The sequence below is a fragment of the Schistocerca nitens genome, chromosome 6 (assembly GCF_023898315.1).
Source record: "Schistocerca nitens isolate TAMUIC-IGC-003100 chromosome 6, iqSchNite1.1, whole genome shotgun sequence".
In the NCBI taxonomy this organism is placed as follows: Eukaryota; Metazoa; Arthropoda; class Insecta; order Orthoptera; family Acrididae; genus Schistocerca; species Schistocerca nitens.
Genome location: NC_064619.1, coordinates 95,887,538 through 95,907,081, shown reverse-complemented (window position 1 = coordinate 95,907,081; position 19,544 = coordinate 95,887,538).

The following is a 19,544-nucleotide window of genomic DNA, read 5'->3' as shown; positions in this document are numbered from 1 at the left end:
CTGTCAGTCACAAGAAAATATCTAAATTGCCTTATTTTAGCCCTACGCTTGGTGAAAGGCGCACTGAATCCCCAAACATCTCCACTTATAGGACATTATATTAAGCTTGTCAAGTGTTACAATGGTATCTCCACGTCCGAAAGTCGTAGTCGGTTTGGTATTTGCATTTTAGGAGGCATCGTTTTGGTGGCTCATCGTATGTGCTGTCATACAGTAACGTTTTTACAAGCTGAAACTTCCCGGCAGATTAAAACTGTGTGCCAGATCGAGACTCGAACTGGGACCTTTGCCTTCCGCGGGCAAGTGCTCTACTACCTGAGCTACGCAAGCACGACACACGCCCCGTCCTCACAGCCTTACTTCTGCCAGTACTTCGTCTCCTACCTTCCAACTTTACAGAAGCTCTCCTGCGATCGTTCGCAGGAGAACTTCTGTAAAGTTTGGAAGGTAGGAGACGAGGTACTGGCAGAAGTAAGGCTGTGAGGATGTAGGTTGCAGTAAGTACTGGGGGATGAAGGAGCTTGCACAGGATAGGGCAGCCTGAAGAGCTGCATCGAACCAGTCTCAGGACTGTAGACCACAACAACAACAACCAAACAGTCTTTGGCGGCAAGACTCAATAAGACGGTATCTTCCATAATTAGTTGGCTAAATAACTCCAACATGCAATAAAAATACGTGATGTGCAAACACCAAATTCAGAAACATTACAACTAAAAGGCCAACAAACTTTCGGACCTGTGCGTGCATATATGCGACTCATTAACCTCTCAGCTCGTCGTTTGGAAGCGACATGTTTGCTGATGTCCTGCCAGAGGGAGTGTAACAACATGTCAAGCTGGTTTAACTGCATGTGTGCTGCCTCCGTGACTCATAGCTTGCCCACTGCTCTGCATTGTAACTGTGAGTTCCCACTGAAGGCGTAAGCCTATTTCATCGTGCTACAGACATCTGTGGAAAGTGTGACTACCACATTTGAGTATATACTGCTTCTGTCTGCCTTTATTCTCACAGGTTTGCATCTTCAGAGTCGGCAAGTTTCTTATTTCTACCGCTTTGGTTTGTCGAAGCTCAGATGTCAATATTTACTACACAGTCAAGGACTGAAGTAGAAAGATAAAGGGCGATCTCCTTTTGTTACGTTTGACTAAAGTGCTGAAGGTAACTCTTGTTCTTTGAGCAGTGCATTGCTATAGAGCTTGTTTTTGGGTTTCACGTTTGATGTCGCACAGCTTATAGTAACGATTTTGATCTTAGTTCCAATTTGAATCAGCATTCGAAGTTGTCAAATCATGCCGGAGTTACGCTCATTTGTAAAAGGCAAACAAGATTTAGATGTTACTTTTGGTTATTTTATGGGAGTATTATTTCTGTGTTAATTCATTAATGAAAAATTAATCCTTCAATTCTGTGTTTCCATTTTAAGCGCATATTATTAATTACAAGAGGCTAATCCTTTAAGTGTCTATTCTCTTTTAAATAATTACTTATAAACAGAACTGAGTCACAATTAAAACTTCAAATGGCCTTGTATCATTCCTGATCTTGTGAGAATATTGCTATGCGATTAAATCATACATGTAAGTGTTTAAGATTACCTACTTCATGGACCCAAAGGACCAATCGACGTCTGGGCATAATACAAGCTGCTCTCATTACGGCAACACCTAAGTAAAAGCGAGATGTACTTCTTTCAAATCCTTCGACTATAATTAATACTGTCAGTAGTTCCACTGTCTAGATTTCGTTTTGATTAATTATCTCATGCATTGTATTAAGAAACGCATGGGGGCTAAACTCGAAAATTTTCCTTACATTTTTAATAATTCGATCCTACAAATATTTGCTTTTCAGTTTGTTAATGTTGAATTATCACTGAGGTGAATATATGATGCTAACAGCTTTTCTTACATTGATTAAGTGCCTTACCAAGGCCACCGCCATGCTCTCTAACATTTCACTGGCAAAACGCGATTTTAGGAAGAAAGGAAAAAAGGGTTTCGAATAGATTTTATTTCCTTGTGATTCAGCACTTTGCAAATTTTTAAAGCATGCAAGTAGAGCCTGAGTCTTGTTTACATTAATTCATCACAGCACGACCAAAGATGGGGCTGGAACAAGAAAGATGTGAAATATAGGCAGAATCGATGGTACTACTAAACTGAAACGAACAGTTGACATTTAAGAAATAAAATCTTTGTCCCCAAAATAAAATTACTTTTTACATATCGAGTAAAAAACCACGCAAATTATATATTGTAGGACGTAATTATAATTATAAATCCTTGACTGAAAACGAAAATTCGATCTTCGATCTCTCAAAAAGGCAAGAATTTGAGCATAAAATATATGTAACACTAGTAGTGTAAATTAATTACAGTATAAGATTTAAAAAAACACGTAGCTTCCATATAGGCCCAACTAACAAAAATTTATAGGTTAAGCAGTACTTGTTATCCGCGAAAGTTCGATTATTGTACCACAATATCTAAGTTCAATGGACATTTAAATAATACACTTCCAGGAATAAATTGTTTACGTTGGTTATTAAAATAGACGCAGCCTGCCTATGGGCTTTATTTAAATAAGTTGTGTATTTATGCCAGAAAATTTCATATTATATGTTAGTCACTAACCATAGTACCATTCATTAAATTCGTCAAAATATATTAAAATTGATTCTATACTCCTGTAAAATACTTATCAGCATTACTGCTCATGTAACTTACATCCTAAATGGCGATGACGCGAAGCAAAGTAATGAATGTTATACTCATGTCAAAATTCGTCAAAAACTTATCGGATATCGAAGTCTGTCACAAATTACAGTGACTCCAAGCTAGGATATTAATTTGGTCTTGCAGTTGAAAACAGTATCATCTTCTTCTAGAAACTTGAGAAAAAAAACTGTATTCCCTTCAGTCCACTGAAACCATGTTATATGTTGTTGCCTTGGTACTGTTAGCTTCTCAGTCAAAGAAGAAATAAGTCTACAAATCAGAGCTATGATATCAGCTACTTCGGAAAACTGCATTCCTTCCATTCCCACTGAACTAGATTATTATACTTTTGTTCGAAAATTTTCTGTGGTGTATAAATCAGAGAAATTATATCAGCTACCGAGACAAACTGTATTCCTTTCACATCCTTTGTAATATATTATAATGTCATTGCCTCAGCAGAATAAACATTATAGAGAGAGAGGAAACTTACTCTGGTGCATAAGTCACAGGTATGTAGTTTACTGATTATGTTGCTGATACTGAGACTTATGTGAAACCACTGTATGTATTTTTCTTATACTTTGTGCACACATGTGAAGTATTATTTAATGATGAGATGGTACAGTAGATGAGGCAAATATGGAAGTATCTGTAACTGACCATCATCCTCCAAACTGTAAACTGACCATAATTTTTTATCTTGAAAGCTATCATTGCCCCACTCAGTAGTGTGCAGATCAGATATTTTCATATCTTTCTTAGCTACCATACTGCCTTATCATTACATTTCATCTCTCATGTGTGAACACAACATTTAACAGTTATTTACAAAATATCCACATCTGTCTCAAGATCAACTTTGTGATGAGTAAATTTCACATACCTGATTAATACATCGCAATGAATGTCCTTTAGTTCTGTAATGTTTATTACTCTGAGACGATGACATCATGGTACATTACGCAGAAAATGAAGGACTACCTCTGTGTATCTCTCAGACATGCTTACTTTGTTGAAGCAACATCATTACAATATATTGTGGAGGAAAATAGAATGCTGTAATGCTTACTTTAATCAGACAAGATCATTATAGTTTTTACACTGGAATGAAATGTAAACAGTTTTTCTCCTCAAGTTTCTAATGTGCAGCAACATATGATGACAACAACAAATTCCAGAAAGATATAACTATAATTTCGTAACTAGCTACTAAATTATCTTAAACAACATTCGTAAACTTGACTTTTCAAACTAAACATGAATAACATCTTAGAAATTGCAATGGAATCTTCTTTTCACGTCTTGAAGTGTCTAAACTACCAGGAATGACTCTTTGTGTAAACAGGCAGGAAATGAGAGGGTAATATGGTTCAGACTGGGGTTGAAAACTTGATTTCATCTAATATGAATGCTCACAAGATCGTACTAAATCTGCCAAGTTGTGCCCCGTTAATTGCTGCGTTACAGAAATAAATGTGTCTGATTTCGTGTGAAATGATATCATTGCTTGCGATACTGCTGATCTTCATAGTGGATGAAAAAGTTTTCGAATTTATTGGTACTCTCTTTAGCACTTCGTCTCAATTTTAAAATGATCTGTAAATCTGTAAATACGAGCAGCCTAAACACTGGAACTACATTCAGTTGACCAGAATATGTTACTGTCATTTCCTACGTTTGAGGTACGCATCACACCTGTTACAAGGAAAGTAACCTCCTTGTTCTGAGAAAATCACTCAAGTAGAAAAAAAGTGCTACTTAAGCAAAAGTGATACACAGTAAAAGTTATTTACCAGTGTAATTACAACTGATATCAGGTTTATAATCCACATAGCACTAATGAGATCTGAAGATGCTTTCTATGAGCAATTGAAATCTCTCAACAATTACGATTTTACGGTGATTAAGTATTACAACAAATAAGTTGTACAAAAACCACAAGGCCACCTGTTTCCATTCTTGAAGCAGGGAACTTAGTTTGTATCATTGTATACTGCAGTAGTTTACAGGTCCCGAGGAAAATATAAATATTGCAATGTGGGCGAACAGTTTCTTAGCCCCTGGATGGAAAGCTATTGTGCATCGTGTACTTAGATAATCACACTTTAGGGGAGCCCTTTATATGATCATGGATTAATTATTTTTAATTTTGGTAAATGGCAGCACGTGAGTGTTCACGTCATAATGCACTAGCAGTCGAAGTCAGTTGTGTGTGTGTGTGTGTGTGTGTGTGTGTGTGTGTATGTGTGTGTACACAATGAAGAGCCAAAGAATCTATTACACCTGCTGAATGTCGTGTAGGGAACACACGAGCAAGAAAAAGTGCCGCAACACGACGTGGCATGGACTGTACTAATGTCTGAAGAAGTGCTCTATGGAACTGATACCATGACTCTTGCAGAGCTGTTCATAAACAAGTAAGAGTACGAGGGGGTGGAGATCTCTGAGCAGCATGTTGTAACGCATCACAGATATGGTAAATAATGTTCACGTCTGGGGAGTCTGGTGGCCAGCGGAAGTGTTCAAGCTCACAAGAGGTTTCCTGGAGCCACTCTGTAGCAACTCTGGACGTGTGGAGTGTAGCATTGTCCTCCTGAAATTGCCCAAGCCTCCGGAATGCACAAAGGACTTGAATCGATAGAGGTGATCACATAAGATGCTTAGGTACGTGTCACTAGTCAGAGTCGTATGTAGACGTATCACGGTCCCATATCAATCCAACTGCACACGCTACACGTCATTACAGAGCCTCCACCACCTTGAACAGTCCCCTCCGGACATGCAGGGTCTATAGATTCACGAGGTTGTCGCCATACCCATAGACGTCCAGCCACTCGATGCAATTTGAAACGAGACTCGTCCGACCAGGCTACATGTTTCATTCATTAACAATCCAATGTCGGTTTTGATGGACCAGGGTGACGCTTAAAGCATTGTTTCGTGCAGTCATCAAAGGTACGCGACTGGGCCCTCGGCTCCGAGAGCCAATATCGATGATTTTTTGTTGAATTGTTCGCATGGTGATACTTGTAGATGGCCCAGCACTGAAATCGTAGCAATTTGCGGAAGAGTTTCACTTCCATGACATTGGATGATTCTCTTCAGTCGTCATTGGTCCCGTTGTTGCAGGATTTTTTTCGGCCGCAACGATGTCGGAGATCTGATGTTTTTCTGGATTCCTGATATACAAGCTACACTCGTGAAATGGTCTTACGGGAAAATCCCCACTTCATTGCTACCTCGGGGATTCTGTGTCCTATCGCTCGTGCGCCGACTATAACACCACGTTGAAACTCATTGCGTAGTGTTTACACGTACCTACCCCCCCCCCTCCCCCCCAGATAGGGGTTGCACTGGCAGGAGTGAAGCTGCTCTTATTACAGATTCTGACGTTTAGCACATTACGACTAAAACATTATGAGCACGGTCCAATGCGGCGTTGCATACCGCCTGATTGCGTCGAGGGCACGTGGTGCGGTAAAAGAATTATGTAAGCAGAGCAGACACGGACGGGGAATCACCCTGGCGAAGATATGGGCTGTGAAAGGAGAAATCGACTGAGATAAGCTACTTTTACAAAGGGCAGATTATTATTTCGATGTGCCTGTGAACGAGGACCTCGAAAACGACGAATGTTAACGAGCTATTGTTGTGAGAATCTATGGAAAAAGGCAGAAGAACAGTGAAACTACCACTAGTCGCTAAATGGTTGGGTGTCAACGACTCTTCACGTAACGTGGGATTCAGAGGCTTGTCTTCTCGACTAAGTAGGATGGATGGTGATCTATGGTACTGTGGGGCGGCGGGTGGAATTAATTATTATTTAAAATGTAGAAAGTAATGTAGAAAAGATGCATTTCCCAGCCGATGCATCATATGTGGGCGGCTGGTGGAAAAATTGGTATTTATTAAATGTTCCTATTATTTATTTATTGCTGTTGTTTGCCGTTCTCAACACTGGCTCTCTAACTTCAATATTGGCAACCAGAAAGTGATTAGCAAAACGTGAAGCCTGTAATTACAATTCCTAGTGCCCACTTCATCTGAGAAATACATTTATAGCTACAGCCTATAGCTCTGAGGAATTAGGAGATTGTCTGGGGTTCATAATCAGAAATCATTCTCTTTAAAATGATCGCTATATTCTGAAAGTCACAGACCAAAAAAGGATCCACACAATCCAACTACCAGAGCAGTTCAGAGTCTAATGCGCTGATGCAACTATAACTGTTCAAATAAAATGTTCGAGTGAATGCTCGCCATAATTTGATGATAATGTTCATCAAACGCCACGCTAAATAATGGTAGAATGTCTATCCCGCGACGGCACGTGAAAATACGACATACGCAAACTGAAGATAGATCATTAAAGTCATCCCAGAATTAACACTTCACTCGAAAACTATTGCATGGTTATGCATATCTCTAGTAACTTATTACGGCATCCGAGGCTGTTTATAGCAATGATACCGACGCGACGCGACTCCCGGCACAGATGGTGCGCTAATCAGCGTCTGGAGAGAACTGGGGCCATCCTTCCTCATGCAGCGTTCTTATATATAAAGCCGCGGTGCGGACGGCTAAGGGAACGCCTCATGAAATCCGCTCTCCCGACTAGCCGCTGGGCTAGTAATGCATTACTTCAAGTTATCGAATAAATCATTGCTTCCTTTGCTGATGGCCGATGAAGCTCTCAAATTAAAAGTGCAATCTGCACACAGGTAAGTAATCATAATAAAAGTCTGACGTGGCTAATTCAAATATTTTGGGCAAGAAAATTAATTTAATTACACTACATGCAGTAGACGAGCTCTGAACTTGCCCTTTGGAGATACGCTATCGCTATACTTCTATAGTTATTCAGTTGAAACTTCTCACATCTTTATGATTATAGCGGGTCTCCATTCTACTTAAATGTAAACATCCTAGCCTTATTTATTCGCCTACTTAATCTATCTTGCTTCCTTAATTTTTTAGAAAAAAACAGAAAATCATGAATTTCAACTAAAATTTTAATTTGTGAGATCCAGAATACTGTTTCTACTAAATTATTATGCAAAAGGAATCTAAATATATTTTTTTACGTTTCTAGCTCTTTTCTGTTGCGCCAATGATTTTTACAGAAAAACGTCCAAATTTCGAAAATGGTTAAAGTTATTGAACTGATATTTAACACATATTGATTTAGTATTACTCGTGACATGGAAACGATTCAGGTTATTTACTTGATTTTTAAAGTATTGCGCAACATTTATGATGTCAGAGCTAGTTACAGCGGACAAGGCTAGCACACAATGGAAAGAATGATGTGAATTTTATAAGGCGTGAGTATGCTGCTTCCCTACATCACCCTTTACTTAATTTTTTTTAATGTAAATGGGAAACAAAAAAAATTAATTACAAAAAGGGAAGCAAGAGTACAGCTTAGCTCCCTATGAAAAATTAAAATTCAAATGTAAACATATAGAAATATTAAATGGAAACTGATTACCTACTTCAATTATTTAAATTGCTGGCATGTTCACTGCCTTTTAAGCAACATTATCACTCAAAATTTAAGCAAAATCAATGAAACACTTTGGCATACATATTGCATCAGACAGATAACCACATAATATATGTAAATTTATGAAAACCTTAAATCCGTTAAATACATTTTTACATACACAAATTCAAAGAAAATAACACAGTTATTCATGATACATGAACAGATAATTATATCTTAGCTGTCTTTTTTAAACCAGAAAGAAAATTTCACAAATCATGACAATTTCATTTTTTCACACGTGGTTGTAGCTGCTTTGGCTGACGTCGTACACTTCCATTCACAAGGGTAGAGGATGGGAAGTTGTTATGGTGTGCGTCCTTCACATTCACTCTACATTACATGAGGAAAGGGGAGGGGTCACTGTGAGCTGTATCCAAGTCACTCCACGCTTTCACGCAGCTACCAGGCTGCCATTATCTGGTTTGTCCTGTAGAACAAACAAAAAGAATGCCTCAGACTCTGTTCACTTAATATCTAAGGGTGGGTCACAATGAAATAGGGATATATATATATATATATATATATATATATATATATATATATATATATATATATGATTATAGTAGAGGGAAACATTCCACTTAGGAAAAATATATCTAAAAACAAAGATGATGTGACTTACCAAATGAAAGTCCTGGCAGGTCGACAGACACACAAACAAACACGAACATACACACAAAATTCAAGCTTTCGCAACAAACTGTTGCCTCATCAGGAAAGAGGGAATTCCCTCTTTCCTGATGAGGCAACAGTTTGTTGCGAAAGCTTGAATATTGTGTGTATGTTTGTGTTTGTTTGTGTGTCTGTCGACCTGCCAGGGCTTTCATTTGGTAAGTCACTGGAAAAAAGAACACATTGACACCGGTGTGTCAGACCCACCATACTTGCTCCGGACACTGCGAGAGGGCTGTACAAGCAATGATCACACGCACGGCACAGCGGACACACCAGGAACCGCGGCGTTGGCCGTCGAATGGCGCTAGCTGCGCAGCATTTGTGCACCGCCGCCGTCAGTGTCAGCCAGTTTGCCGTGGCATACGGAGCTCCATCGCAGTCTTTAACACTGGTAGCATGCCGCGACAGCGTGGACGTGAACCGTTTGTGCAGTTGACGGACTTTGAGCGAGGGCGTATAGTGGGCATGCGGGAGGCCGGGTGGACGTACCGCCGAATTGCTCAACACGTGGGGCGTGAGGTCTCCACAGTACATCGATGTTGTCGCCAGTGGTCGGCGGAAGGTGCACGTGCCCGTCGACCTGGGACCGGACCGCAGCGACGCACGGATGCACGCCAAGACCGTAGGATCCTACGCAGTGCCGTAGGGGACCGCACCGCCACTTCCCAGCAAATTAGGGACACTGTTGCTCCTGGGGTATCGGCGAGGACCATTCGCAACCGTCTCCATGAAGCTGGGCTACGGTCCCGCACACCGTTAGGCCGTCTTCCGCTCACGCCCCAACATCGTGCAGCCCGCCTCCAGTGGTGTCACGACAGGCGTGAATGGAGGGACGAATGGAGACGTGTCGTCTTCAGCGATGAGAGTCGCTTCTGCCTTGGTGCCAATGATGGTCGTATGCGTGTTTGGCGCCGTGCAGGTGAGCGCCACAATCAGGACTGCATACGACCGAGGCACACAGGGCCAACACCCGGCATCATGGTGTGGGGAGCGATCTCCTACACTGGCCGTACACCACTGGTGATCGTCGAGGGGACACTGAATAGTGCACGGTACATCCAAACCGTCATCGAACCCATCGTTCTACCATTCCTAGACCGGCAAGGGAACTTGCTGTTCCAACAGGACAATGCACGTCCGCATGTATCCCGTGCCACCCAACGTGCTCTAGAAGGTGTAAGTAAACTACCCTGGCCAGCAAGATCTCCGGATCTGTCCCCCATTGAGCATGTTTGGGACTGATTGAAGCATCGTCTCACGCAGTCTGCACGTCCAGCACGAACGCTGGTCCAACTGAGGCGCCTTGTGGAAATGGCATGGCAAGCCGTTCCACAGGACTACATCCAGCATCTCTACGATCGTCTCCATGGGAGAATAGCAGCCTGCATTGGTGCGAAAGGTGGATATACACTGTACTAGTGCCGACATTGTGCATGCTCTGTTGTCTGTGTCTATGTGCCTGTGGTTCTGTCAGTGTGATCATGTGATGTATCTGACCCCAGGAATGTGTCAATAAAGTTTCCCCTTCCTGGGACAATGAATTCACGGTGTTCTTATTTCAATTTCCAGGAGTATATATATATATATATATATATATATATATATATATATATATATATATATATATACGCTGCTGGCCACCGTAAATGCAACACCAAGAAAGACGAGCGGTAGCACAACAAAATTTATTTTGTAGATAACATGTTGACCAAGTATCAAATGATTGCGTTTACAGATGTCTGGGACATGTGGTTCCTGCCAGAATCAGTAGCCAAAGTAGCCGCCATTGTTGGAGATCACCGGTGCCACACGTCTCGGCATTGAGTCAAAGAGACGTTGGATGTGTTCCTGGGGTACAGCAGCCCAAGCAGCTTCCACACGTTGCCAAAGATCATCTGGTGTGGCAGTGGGGGATGTAATTTGGGTCACTCGTTGAGCAACCATGGACCACATGTTTTCTATCGGCGAAAGATCCGGAGAGCGACTCGGCCAGGGAAGCACTTCAATCTGGTTATTGACGAAGAACCTTTGGACAATACGTGCCACGTGTGGTCGCGCATTATCCTGTTGAAATATGGCTGTGGCCGAGCCCTGAAGGTAAGGAAGGACAACTGGCTCCAGCACCTCGGATATGTAGCGCCGGCTATTTAAAGTACCGGCAATGCGTACTAGAGGCGTGCTAGAGTAATATCCAATAGCGCCCCATACCATAATACCCGGTGCAAGACCAGTGTGGCGGTGCATAATACAGCTGTCCAGCATCCTCTCTCCACGGTGTCTCCACACTCGAATCCGACCATCGTGGTGCTGCAGACAGAAGCGTGCCTCGTCAGTAAAGACAACGTCATTCCATTCTGCCGTCCACATCCGTCTGTCATCACACCATTGGCGACGGAGACGTCTGTGGTTCTGCGTCAATGGTAGACGAAGCAATGGACGTCTTGCGGACAGACCACTCTGCTGTAAACGGCGTCGAATGGTACGCGCAGACACTGGACGATGCGTTACAGACGCAATGTGCTGTGCTATGGTTCGGGATGTCACTGAGCGATCCGTCACTGCCATGCGCACTATTTGCCTATCAGCACGTGCAGTGGTGCACCGAGGTGAATGCGATCGACCACGTCGGTCCGTCGTACCCTCCTGCATCCAACGGTCACATATCCGCATTACAGTTGTTTGGTTTCGTCCAATACGACTAGCGATTTCTTTGTATGATAATCCACAATCTCGGTAAGCCACTATCCTTCCTCTGTCGAACTCGGATACTTGATCAAACGATGTTCGCTGTTGTCTACGAGGCATAACTGATCGTCTTGTGAAATAACCACAAGGTAAACACACGTGCCGAACGTACACTCGTCGAAATCGCCAAGCCTTTAATGGCGCTATGAGGTGGCGCTACAGGCGCGCGTGATGTGCGTCTGCGCTGAAATTCTAGTCAGTTGCATATCTCATCGCTGCAAACCCATGGTGTAAATTTCACTTGATTCGGATGCTTCTTTCAGGATGTTGCATTTACGGTGGCCAGCAGTGTATATATATATATATATATATATATATATATATATATATATATATATATATATATATTATCTTTCAATATGTTACTGGAAGAAAGTTAACAGAACTTTTTCAATTTTACTCTCGCGGTTACTTAACTGTCATAAAATCGATAAACAAATGGCTCAAAACGCCGTTAGTCACGTACTAGAGAAAATTTATGCTCAAGGCATACAATCATAAATCCTATTTAATTTCAATTTATTATTTCTGAGCCGGAACACTGAACCAATGCTCGGTACATTCCTGATAAATTTGTATTTTATGTACTTAGCTGACTTATCTTCGATTACCTTATTCTTAGAGACAGTATGAGCATATTTGATTAGTAGTTGTCTCCTCAGTTTCTTTGTAGATGTAAGTAACTTGTGGTAATAGTACAGTTCTGAGTGTTCAAAACACACTACGTTTAGTTGACTACCAAATCCACTTCTTGGTCCTCTGCTGCTGTGTCAGTTCCACATCTGCAATTATGTACTTTCTTCATCGAAGTGTATTTATGCTGAGAGCTATAAATAATGTTTCACGTCTGCCATTGTGTTACTCAATTATGTTGCTAGTGTACGTACTTATTTAACACTCACTCTATTAACATTTAACGCATTGGATAGCAGATTTATTTCATATCTATAGTGTATTGCAGCTGATCAGTTTGCTCACGTGGCAATCCATTTCCACTCGATCGGACGCTGAAACTACAGGTAGTCTCTCTCGACCTACCTCTAAAGTGCATTATGTAATTATGGCCGAGCGTAATGTTAAATTCCTTAAACCTATAGGACACCATGAGCTGCACTGTCTCATCTAACATAAGGGTACCTATGGTCGCATTCACGCCTCCAACTCATAACCTCAATACATGTAGGTGTGTCAGCGCACACACTACACCAAATAATTGCCAACTCCAACCTTATAAATATTTCAAGGACGTGTCCTTCACGTTTCAACCACAAACACTGTTCAATTCTACACAAGGTGAGTTCATTCTTACAACTTATCTGCATATTTTTCGTAACACTAAGCAATCTCATTTTTTATTAATTAGTTAGCTCTATTGCATACACTAGGTCTCATTGCCACTTCAGATCCTGCTTGTAAACGAACTTGTATATCTTTTTTAAATATTATTGTGGGACCATTTCCAATAAAACAACATTTTGTACTTACAATATTACTAGGGTTCTATACATACTTGTTACTCAAATACATTAGTATCATAATTATGTCATACTTCTCTATTGTTTATGTCACTGTTAGGTTTGTCACATTAGATATTTGCTTCACTAATCGGTGGATAGAATGGTTACAGAACTCATGGCGTCATAGCCATGACAGAAAATTTTTGTATTGCAAAGAAGGAGTCGAAACTTTGGTGGATAGAATAGATGAAGAATGAGTGAGACCTGAAAAGGAAAGAAGATCTCACACAGCTGGGACTGCACAGCTGCCACATTGTGTAGAGGTTACAGAACAACACCCTCCCTACAGAATTCATTAGTTTATTATTGGCTTCATAACCATAACGGAAAATTTAATGTGTTGGAAAGAAGAGGTCGAAATTTTAGGTGGATAGAAAAGATGAAGAGTGAGTGAGATCTGAAAAGGAAAGAAGATCTCACACAGCTGGGACTGCACAGCTGCCACACTGTGTAGAGGTTACAGAACAACCTCCTCCCTACAGAATTCATTCACTACCTATGAACTTCTTTAGGTCGATCACGTTCCTGAGACCTAATAGCTTTTTACTATTAGGGTACTCTAGCCTATATGCATTGGCATGTGGTTTTCCTAACATACTGGAAGGTCCTTGGTATTTACTAAGATTAACACCTTCGTCCAAATATCTCCTATTTTTCAGAACTCGTATAGGCAGCTCCCAAGTTTCATCATTAGTTACCACATGTTTATCTCTAAAAGGTACTGTAGTTACTCCGGTTATTGGCAAGACCAATTTTAACTGGCTTCTTTCAAAGTCAACAACACTCTGATATTTCGACAAGGAATCTATGCTAATTAAAACCTCAGTACTGAGATTATTTACAATTAAGCATGGATGATCAATTAAATTACCATTAATGTTAAAGGGCAGCAAAGCTTCTTGTTTAACCGTTTTTGACACCTTGGCAGTAGCACCAATTATTCTTAGTCCTGATACCCTCATTACTGTAAGCTTGTCTTTACCAGGTAATGCATCAAAGAAGGACTGAGATATCGCACTAACCTCACTTCCACTGTCTAAGAGACAACGTACATTGATACCCAACATAATCACTATTATTATAGGGTGGCTTATTCTAGGTTGTAGAGGTTGTTCCTCAAACTCATCCAGAAGTTCCTTTTGGATTTGTCTCCAACTAAAGTGATCGACATCTGTCTTCGTTACATTTAGGTCAAAGTGTGTAGGGGTTTCCTGAATTACATTTTCAGCTGCCTTTTCCAGTCGGTCTATTAATTTCAAATCGAAACACCACACGACTTCATTACACTTAGTTTGCTGAACATGACCCAAATTACTGTAGTCTGAGCTATTCTGCGCCTCCAGACCGGGCATAACACTAGTTACAGCTAAACCACTTTCACTATTATCGTCGGATTCCTTCTCAAGTGACAACTGGTCACAGCTACTGGGTTCATCGAACCCCAACAGGCTATCCTCTACATTCTCACTTACCTCCGGTCCTAAATCTATTAGTACAGTATCAACAGCCTGCACAGGCACTTTAGTTAAGAGCACATCATCCTCATCGTAAATATAAGCATGAATTTCTTCTGCTTCTTCACCTGACAATTCAGTATTTTGTAGCTCTTCCCTACCGTTAGACTGGGGCGCCTTCTCTTTCTCTTCCCACTTAGAAAGCGTCTCTAACACGGTATCTATCAAATACTGTGAGTGATCTAATATTTCTGCTGTATCCTTAGATGCTACCGACCCTTCATCCACATGTTCAGTCTGAGTATCCTGATCTGTCTTACCAAGTACTGTAATTACTGGCTTAGGAAAAATAACTGCCTGGTGAGCGCCAGTGTCCTCATATACGGAAACTACACTCCTGGAAATGGAAAAAAGAACACATTGACACCGGTGTGTCAGACCCACCATACTTGCTCCGAACACTGCGAGAGGGCTGTACAAGCAATGATCACACGCACGGCACAGCGGACACACCAGGAACCGCGGTGTTGGCCGTCGAATGGCGCTAGCTGCGCAGCATTTGTGCACCGCCGCCGTCAGTGTCAGCCAGTTTTCCGTGGCATACGGAGCTCCATCGCAGACTTTAACACTGGTAGCATGCCGCGACAGCGTGGACGTGAACCGTATGTGCAGTTGACGGACTTTGAGCGAGGGCGTATAGTGGGCATGCGGGAGGCCGGGTGGACGTACCGCCGAATTGCTCAACACTTGGGGCGTGAGGTCTCCACAGTACATCGATGTTGTCGCCAGTGGTCGGCGGAAGGTGCACGTGCCCGTCGACCTGGGACCGGACCGCAGCGACGCACGGATGCACGCCAAGACCGTAGGATCCTACGCAGTGCCGTAGGGGACCGCACCGCCACTTCCCAGCAAATTAGGGACACTGTTGCTCCTGGGGTATCGGCGAGGACCATTCGCAACCGTCTCCATGAAGCTGGGCTACGGTCCCGCACACCGTTAGGCCGTCTTCCGCTCACGCCCCAACATCGTGCAGCCCGCCTCCAGTGGTGTCGCGACAGGCGTGAATGGAGGGACGAATGGAGACGTGTCGTCTTCAGCGATGAGAGTCGCTTCTGCCTTGGTGCCAATGATGGTCGTATGCGTGTTTGGCGCCGTGCAGGTGAGCGCCACAATCAGGACTGCATACGACCGAGGCACACAGGGCCAACACCCGGCATCATGGTGTGGGGAGCGATCTCCTACACTGGCCGTACACCACTGGTGATCGTCGAGGGGACACTGAATAGTGCACGGTACATCCAAACCGTCATCGAACCCATCGTTCTACCATTCCTAGACCGGCAAGGGAACTTGCTGTTCCAACAGGACAATGCATGTATCCCGTGCCACCCAACGTGCTCTAGAAGGTGTAAGTCAACTACCCTGGCCAGCAAGATCTCCGGATCTGTCCCCCATTGAGCATGTTTGGGACTGGATGAAGCGTCGTCTCACGCGGTCTGCACGTCCAGCACGAACGCTGGTCCAACTGAGGCGCCAGGTGGAAATGGCATGGCAAGCCGTTCCACAGGACTACATCCAGCATCTCTACGATCGTCTCCATGGGAGAATAGCAGCCTGCATTGCTGCGAAAGGTGGATATACACTGTACTAGTTCCGACATTGTGCATGCTCTGTTGCCTGTGTCTATGTGCCTGTGGTACTGTCAGTGTGATCATGTGATGTATCTGACCCCAGGAATGTGTCAATAAAGTTTCCCCTTCCTGGGACAATGAATTCACGGTGTTCTTATTTCAATTTCCAGGAGTGTAGTTTTCCTGCCTCGGCCTACTACTGTTTCCTTTATTTCCATTTTAGTTAACTGGCATAGCATTCCTTTCCACACTGTTGTTTACCTGCATAATTGCCGGCCGGTGTGGCCGAGCGGTTATAGGCGCTGCAGTCTGGAACCGCGCGACCGCTACGGTCGCAGGTTCGAATCCTGCCTCGGCCATGGATGTGTGTGATGTCCTTAGGTTAGTTAGGTTTAAGTCGTTCTAAGTTCTAGGGGACTGATGACCTCAGACGTTAAGTCCCATAGTGCTCAGAGCCATTTGAACCATTTGAACCGGCATAATTTTGTTCTGAACAAAATTACTATCATTTGGATGCCATTGTTGGTTCTGATAATTATTTCTCCAATTCCTACCTCTCTTAGGATGGCGAACACCTACTGTTCTGATGTTTACGTTCCCATACTGCTGGTTCTTAAAATTACTACTAGTGTTATTAGCATTTCTATTATTACGTGCTTGCTCCTCTTTGGCAGCCACACGCTCTACACGTTCCAAATAATCAATGAAACGATCCAGATTGTCTCTAGGGGCAGATATAATTCTAGTTTGCCAATGCCATGGCAGTTTGGCTTCAAGACCTAGTATTATCATTTCAGATTTTAGCTTTTCGGCCAAATGTGACAAACGTGAGATCCCAGACCTAGAAAACTCTTTAATAGATTCCTTGCCTGCATTGAAACGTTTTCCACTCCTTTGTGCATTCCGGAGGCTTATTATTAGACCAATACTCATTAATGAAAGCTGTTTTAAATTCCGTTAATGTTTTACACTTCAACATAACATCAGCTGACCAACGTATGGTGTCACCTGCTAAATGGCTTATAATAAATGAGATTTTCTCTCGTTCAGACAAAGTTGTAGGGATCACATCTTCAAAATCGTTCCGGAAATCTAGTGGGTGGATATTTTTATCTCGATCGAACCGCAAGAACTGCCGACACCCGATAAAAGCGGCGTTTGCAGCTACAACTTGTTGCATACTACCATTACCAGAAGTTACTGAAGCTACTTTACTCTCAATGTTAGCAATGTTAGTATTGATATATTCTACTGTCATTTCAACATTATCTACTCTTTGCACAATATGAGTAGTATCAGTTTTGATTGCATCCACTTCTGCTTGACCTTTTCTTAGTTTTATTTTAACATCTTTAAACCTATCTGAGCACAGTTCAGATTCCGCCTCGATCTTTTGTGTTAACTAGTGCTCCAGCTTCGCATCTTCCATTTGGAAGTCTCTGCGAACCTCCGCAACCTCGGATTTTACTGTTTTACACATTTCAGAAAATCGTTGAGCAACCTTTTTCTTAACATCCTCATGAGTGTAATCAATTTTATAATTCAAACTGTCCAGATCCTCTTTCAACTTATTGCAACCAGCCTTGAAAGTATTTTCCATTACCTCCAATCGTTTATTAAAATTAGTTTGGCTGGCCACAATCTCATATTTTAATTCAGCATTAGTGCTTTTGACCTCAGTTATTTCAGACTTTAATTCAGCATTACTGGTAGCTATTGCTTGTAATATAACATTTAAATCTATAGCCCCAGTATCTTTGGGGTGCTCACTAGCTGGTTTTTTATAACACTCAAGTGACGAAAAACTAGCTCCAACTCCAGACTCATCAAAACTAAATGAAACATCTGATTGATCAATCATATCTAACTTCTCCTTCTTAATCTCTACCACGTCTCTTAACTGTTTCGTTTTGAACTCGTGAGGTAAACTGTCATCCAATAAATTAACCATTTCTGATTTCTGCTTTACTACGGGGGTGTCTATTATTGAATCAATGCCCCTTTTCACACTACTGTCAGGAGACAATACGTCATATTTCACTTTAACACTACTATTTTCATGCATATTTACACCTGAACCGTTGTTTGAATTTACAGTTCCTTCAAGAGACATAGTTTCTGATTTAGGTTTAACCTCAGTTTCTTCAGGCAGTTTCATCGCTGACAGTCTTTTAGTGCAGGCTAGTAAAATTTTTAACAGCTTTTCACTTAACTTAGTTCCTTCTGCACGACGTATGGCGTTGCCGGCGCGGCGTACCAGGATTACTGATGCGACGTGGCGCGTTGAACTGCAGACGGCACTTCGAAGGCTGCTGTGGGGCCCGCAACTGCAGGTGCGGCTCCGGTTGCTCCGGCGAATGACTGCGGTGAGGCGAAACTGGCTTCTCACTATGCCGGCATCGCCGCTAGACTCAGTGCCAGCTCCGATGCGTTGTTAATCCAATTGCGTCGTCCACGTGCACACGTAACACTATCACTGTTCTACTACTCAGTTGCGTGTCGCATTTCACTCCCGAATATTTGAAAATCACTTTCACTTTTACTCAGTTTGTTTCCCGGCCGATGCACCATATGTGGGGCGGTGGGTGGACTTAATTGTTATTTAAAATGTAGAATGTAATGTAGAAAAGATGCATTTCCCAGCCGATGCATCATATGTGGGCGGCTGGTGGAAAAATTGGTATTTATTAAATGTTCCTATTATTTATTTATTGCTGTTGTTTGCCGTTCTCAACACTGGCTCTCTAACTTCAATATTGGCAACCAGAAAGTGATTAGCAAAACGTGAAGCCTATAATTACAATTCCTAGTGCCCACTTCATCTGAGAAATACATTTATAGCTACAGCTTATAGCTCTGAGGAATTAGGAGATTGTCTGGGATTCATAATCAAAAACCATTCTCTCTAAAATGTTCACTATATTCTGAAAGTCACAGACCAAAAAAGGATCCACACAGTCCAACTACCAGAGCAGTTCAGAGTCTAATGCGCTGACGCAACTATAACTGTTCAAATTAAATGTTCGAGTGAATGCTCGCCATAATTTGATGATAATGTTCATCAAACGCCACGCTAAATAATGTTAGAATGTCTATCCCGCGACGGCACGTGAAAATACGACATACGCAAACTGAAGATAGATCATTAAAGTCATCCCAGAATTAACACTTCACTCGAAAACTATTGCATGGTTACGCGTATCCCTAGTAACTTATTACGGCATCCGAGGCTGTTTATAGCAATGATACCG